Source organism: Cucurbita maxima, unplaced genomic scaffold (genome assembly GCF_002738345.1).
Source record: "Cucurbita maxima cultivar Rimu unplaced genomic scaffold, Cmax_1.0 Cma_Scf01024, whole genome shotgun sequence".
NCBI classification, from domain to species: Eukaryota; Viridiplantae; Streptophyta; class Magnoliopsida; order Cucurbitales; family Cucurbitaceae; genus Cucurbita; species Cucurbita maxima.
The window spans coordinates 547-7,149 of NW_019273040.1; the positions used below are offsets into that span (position 1 = coordinate 547).

The window sequence follows — 6,603 nt, forward strand, 5'->3', positions numbered from 1 at the left end:
GTACGCCACTTAGAATATATGAAGCCTTGAGCATAAGCATTCAAACTATGTCGTTTGGAATGTAGAAGGCTTGAGCATAGGTTTCTAGACAGCGTCACTTGAAACATATGAAGCCTTAGACGTAGGTTTCAGATTACACCACATGGAACATAATAATCATTTGGTGTAGGTTTCAGATTGTGTCGCAAAGAATTCATTAAGCCTTTGATACATGTTTAGACTTTGTCTCTTGAAACACTTCAAGCCTTTTTAGGATCAAATTCTATTTTTCTTCAATTTTTCATAAAACATGAGATGTTGGTATTTATTTTTAGTTCCCTAGTAGAGAAATACTTTCTAACTGTTTTCTTAATTTCTCCTTCTTTTCTTTTTTGTTTTTAGTCTTTTTAAGCAAAATATGACCACTTAGGATCCATTTTCAACTTCTTTTTATGAAAGATTCATTATCTAATTTCTTAGAACATGCAATTCACTTTGGTATTTATTTTTTCTAACCCAATTAAAGACATTTGTAACAAAATTGATGGAATTTTAATTTACCATGGTTTTGACAGTTAATCATTCTTTGGCCTATTTGATTTACATATCAGGTGGGTATCCTCTAATCAATGGACTCCATGTTTGGGACAAATCTTATAATAAGCAATTGAAAATTCAATTTGCATACAATTGCACATATAATGAAAAGCGCTCGAGCCTAATGGATAAGGTGTCTTACTTGTGGGTTCGAGTCCCACAGTCTTTCTTTCTTTAATGGATTAATAATTATGTTTTTTTTTTTTTTTTTTGAAAGTAGGCTTAAAACTTTACCATCTTAGTTTCTTAAAATTTTGTAGGAGAGAAGATGAGACTTCAAAGAAATAGAAAAAATAAAAAAACTAATTGTAATCTTAAAAAAAAATGATTCGAAGTCATTGACGACACACAAGTTACAAATTTCAGACTCGATTGTCTGTGTCCGACTCAAATCGTGACCTGCACCCTATGTGTCTGACCCAATTTGAGATTCATACCACCTTTACGCATGCGACCGCCTCTGCGCGTATGTAGTCGTGCATGATATTTGTGCATATGTTGGTCCATAACCAACGAGTGATACTTCTTTTTCCATTTGTTTGACCTATATTTGCCTGTATTTTCTCGATTTCGATATTAACCTAATTTTAATGGGAAATTATGTCTAACCAGAAGAATTTTAGAAATTTTTAGCACCTATTCTATGGAAAATCGACCTAGACATGATCACTCACATAAAGTTGTTACTACATAGATGACATGATTAATGTGTACGCAAAATATTCATATAAAATATTTCATAAAAGGTGTCGTGGGCTCCCACGTTCCTAATAAAATCTTTAAAACAATAATGCGAAAACTAAATCATGTGAAGTTTAGATAAAATATTGAAAAATAGAAACATTGACGTGAACTTACTAAGGACTACTAAATAGACATAAATTGTGTCTACCCTACCTCTAGTTCCATGGCTTTCGTCACGGCGTCGCCATCCGACCTTTGTGCCTAACGTTTACCTGAAAAATAAGAGTATTACGTGGTTTAAGTAGTTTAAGAAATACGTAGTAAGTAACTGTACATTTGGTGTCTAGAAATACAAACACATGTGACATGATAGGTTCTAATGGCATTGCCTTAGGTAGCTTTCCAGTTCCGGCAAGGTTGGATGTATAGTACTTTTCTACACACGACCGAACCACGAGCACGAGGACCCACCTGAGGGCTCATGTATTGCCTAGGCCTGTCTCAATGGACTAGCACTCACTAATGTGCTTTCAGACACCATGAAGAGAAAGTGCCTGCGTAACATTGGGACGAACATAATTGTCGTAAGTCGTAAAGTACACATTTGTATTAATCATAATAGAAAAGTATCACGATGCATATGACACACAAAAATTCATGAGGTCCCCATGCCTTAAAATAACAACATAAATTTATAATGCAAGTCAAACCTCCAATTCCATTTATAACGTAATTATGCAGACATAATTCTTATCAAATCTTTCATATCCACGTCCTAACACATCATAGATTATCATCATAATAACATATTATTATACATAGTATAGTCACACTATAGTCTAGCTTATAAACATGGCATAACACGACATTGGATAGCATAACAATCATAATTATGACATGCTCAAGGGAAACACGTATGCATTAAAATACGCAATACAATTTATCTTTGGAGCTAGTCTAATTTGGTGGTGGCTTAATGAGACATTTTGGGATTAATAAAACTTATAATATGTTGCATGAACACTTCTTTTGATCGAAGATGAAGCACGGTGTTCACAAGTTTTGTAGTCAAGAATAATGTTTAGGGATTATGCAAAGCATGTTGCTGGCTTATTCTTTAGGGAAGTAGTAAGATTACATGGAAACCCAAGAATAATTGTTAGAGATACGGATCTTAAACTTTTAAGTCACTTTTGGAATGTATTGTAGGGTAAGTTGGGTACCAAGTTATTGTTTTCAACTACATGTCATCCTCAGACAGAAAGGATAGTTATTATTTCTAAGAATATTAAGTTTTGAGACGAAAGTTTGCATTTGTAGAGAGAGCAATTCATAGTACCACTCATTGTTCTCCTTTTGAAGTTGTTTATGAATTTATTCCACATACGCTTCTTGATTTGTTTCCTATTCTTTTTAATATTTTTTTTTGTGAGTGAAGCAGTAAAAGTAAGACAAATTTGATCAAAGTATTGCACAAAGAGGTGAAGGGTTGCTTCAGGAATTAACAAAGAATGAAAGAAAATTATTTTTCAACGATGACTGGCTTTGGATACATTTTCATAAAGAGCGATTCACATCTCAAAGAAAGACCAAGTTACATCAAAGGGGATGACCCTTGTCAAGTTCTTGTTCTTAAAAGAATTAATAACAATGCCTATAAAATTGATCTTCTCGGAGAAATTTCAGTATGTTCTATTTACAATGTTAATGACTTGACTCCTTTTGATGTAGGTGATAATTTTCGTGATTCGAGGACGAATCCTTTTGAAGAGAGGGAAGATGAACACAGAGCATTATATACTTTCAAATATATGTATATTCTATGTATATCGAACATTATATACTTTTGTTTTAAAATATCCTAAATGCATGTATAAATCATATTCAATAAAACTATATTATTAAAATTTAAAAAGAAACTCATTCATGTTATAATATATGTATTTAAAAATAGTATAGAGGGAATGAATAGTTTAAAAATAGTATAAGATATTGAGGTATGAGAAATTTAAAATATATATAATATATATAAACAAGAAACTAAAATTAGTAATGTAATAAAAGATGAATCCAATTGGAGTCAAACTTACCCATGCTGATTCGCCCAAATCCAAGCTCAGACGACTGGACTCATGAGATTTCGGTTCTATCAACCCATGCACCAAGGAGAACTGGAATGTTGTACAAGATTTAGAAGCGGTAAGTAATTTTAGCATTAATCTCGTGAGTTTTAAAAATATCTAAAACAAAACTTTTCTTTAGGTAATTTTTAAAATTTCTAGTTTAAAGTACATAAACATATTTTTAAAATTTTTACCAATAAATCTATATAATGACTATAATAATATTTTGGGATAATATTTTGGTTATAATGTATTTAAATAAAATATAATTTTCGTAGTGACATAATATTCGATGCCATAAACTTTATTTTAAAATATTTAACCATCTTTTATCATTATTTTCTTAATTTCTTTTTCATTTAAAAAGTGAACTTGATTCTAAATAATGAATGGTAAAGCTTTAAACTTTACTTAAAAGGAATTAATAAAATAAAAAATCAGTTAAGAAAATTAAGAAAGTTTAGGTGACCATCCCACCTTGTTATGGAATATATGTTGTAATAACAAAAATATAACCACCTACCACTCATTTTGGCTATATTTATGTATATATAAGAGATAGAATCCAATTAAGTTTGTAAAAAAGTGTGAACAATCTTGGAGAAGAAAATGAAGTCTCTAAGCATATTTTGTTTAATCGTGTTGATTACCTTGGCATCGAACAATACAATGAAGTTTTGTTTTGCAGAATCTAAGTTACAATTATCGTTCTCTCGATCGAAAGTGACTATTTTAAATGGGATGACTGCTTCAACTTTAATTGTTCATTGCAAGTCAGCAAATGACGATCTGGGAGAGCACGTACTCCGCACTGGAGATAATTACAACTGGAGTTTTAAAGAAAATTTTTGGACTTCTACGTTGTTTTCGTGCCATTTTAGTAGCAAATATGGACAAGTTAATGGAGATGTTTTTTGGCCAGTAAAAGGGTATTGGTTTAATGATCAATGTGATGATAATAATTGCATTTGGGCCGGTCGAGAGGAAGGTATTTACTTATATTTTGGATCTCTCAATATATTCAAGTTAATGTATCATTGGAAATGATGCACTTTAACTTTCATTCAATTTCAATAAATAATTTTATGAATAAAAATGTTTGTTATTTTTTTTTGAGGTTAAAAGGTTCCATTCTAATGAAATTTGATTTTCAAAATTTTAAAACTTATATTATATCTTCAAACTAATTAGTTTGGATAGGATATATAATTTATATATAAAGGATATATAAAGTAGGAAGTTCGATTTAGGAACTTTTAGTGATTGAATAAGGAAAGAGAAGACGACTACTTTAGGTTTGTGTTGCAAGAGAAAAGTTCCAAAATTCTCAAAACTCTAGCTTGGCCACAAATCAAATACAGGAAGTCTTCCTATAACGACTCGAAATTTTCTATTTAATTTCGCTGATGTATACAACCATAAACATTGAATATGTAGAAGACTTCATTTAAATTCCATCAAACATCATGAGTGGACTTGTTGGGATATGGAGAGATTTGCTACACATATATTTGGAAGATATTTACTAAAGTTGTTGGGATAGGGAAAGATGTGAGAGATATATTTGGAAGATATTTGATAAAGATAGGATAGAGATATATTTGGAAGATATTTCATAAAGATAGGATAGAGATATATATGGGAGATAATTGGTAAAGATTGGATAGAGATATATTTGTTAGATTATATGTTTGTTAAATCTTTGGTAAACATCCTATTCTAGCCTAAGTCTAAAAAAATAAATACCACTATCCTATGCATGTGTCATGGTCTCGAGTTGCGATGTCGTCGTCAACTATACAGGAATACCTTGCCTTAACTTGGAAAATGTAGTAGCACATGACTTGAGTATTCTTGAGTATTTAAAAAAATACTTAGTAAGTGACCCCACTATGGGGGTTAAATGCAAGAACATACGAATGCAATGACGGGACCTATCCTTTCAATCTATTTACATACAGTATTGTCCTAACGGGTAATTTGGACGTGTACCATATACTCTACACACAGCCTGTACGCTGACTAGTCAATTCGCACACTGCTGGGCAACTTTCCTTGTTGGGCGAGCATACTCTAGGAGTTCCATAGGCTAGATACCCATTAGAACTAGTAACCGTCATGGCAGCGCTATGCAAAACATAACGATCGTTGTCCTGTCATTAGATGTATGCGTCCGTACCCTCTGATGGAATAGGGGTATCCCCAAATGCATGAGCACACATAATTGTGGGTCCATACTCGCACGTATGGGGCCATGTTTATAGTATATGGTACACATCCAATCAACCCGTTAGGATAGTATAATAGGAAAATAGACTGTAATGATAGGTCGCATGTTCTTGCATTCGCATGTTCTTGCATCATAACCTCGATAGGGGGTCGTTTACTGAGTATTCTTAAAACACTCAAGCCTTGCTACTATATTTTTCACATAATGGCAAGGCGCCTCTATAAGACTAACGGAAGCTTCACAACCACGAGTTTGTGACACATGCATAGGATACTTTCGCATAATAATTTAATAGTATAGGTTAGTATATGTTGAGTAGTATTTAAATCTGACAATATTATAGATTAGCATAGGCTAAATTGTGAAACGTTATGTTGAAAGCATGAAAATGTGACGTCATGTCTTGTTAATTGCATGTATAGAATGATACGAATGACATGAAGAACGATAAATAACATGAAATATAATCCCGATACAAGCATGAACGATATGATAACTGATATGAGAAATGGTATGATATCAATGAAATGACAGCGGGGGATATATTTAATAATGTTGAAAATGGAAAAATATTGGGACCTCATGCATTCATGTGTGCTCATGCATTCGGGGATACCCGTATTCCTTCACGATAGTATGGGTGCGTACAACACAAGGCAGGATAACTTCCATCGCGTTTTAAGTAATGCTGCCGTGACGGCTACTGTTTCTAATGGGTATCCGGCATAGAGAGCTACCAGAGCATGCTCGCCCGCCAAGGAAAGGGGCCAGGGGTGTGCGAACCGACTCGTGGGTCCATACTCGCACGTATGGGCCATGTGTATAGTATATGGTACACATCCAAGCTACCTGTTAGGATAGTACCATTGGAAAATAGACTGTAATGCTAGGTCTCGTGATTGCATTCGCATGTTCTTGCATCGTAACCTCGATAGGGGGTCGTTTACTGATGTATTCTTCAAACACTCAAGCCTCGTGCTACTATATTTT

The 6,603-nt window shown here is 33.2% G+C and overlaps 1 long non-coding RNA gene across 5 annotated transcripts; it reads right to left on the reverse strand.

The window, feature by feature from the left end:
• Positions 1-911: 911 nt before the first annotated feature.
• On the reverse strand, positions 912-2,320 carry LOC111475131. Of its 5 annotated transcripts, none has more exons than XR_002716340.1 (4): positions 1,971-2,320; positions 1,732-1,814; positions 1,474-1,532; positions 912-1,157 (listed from the first exon to the last, which is right to left on the reverse strand). It is a non-coding gene; the product is annotated as an uncharacterized LOC111475131 (long non-coding RNA). The 5 variants fall into 5 exon arrangements; XR_002716339.1 differs by having other exon boundaries at positions 912-1,036; positions 1,618-1,814; XR_002716338.1 differs by having other exon boundaries at positions 912-1,130; positions 1,618-1,814.
• Positions 2,321-6,603: the final 4,283 nt, after the last annotated feature.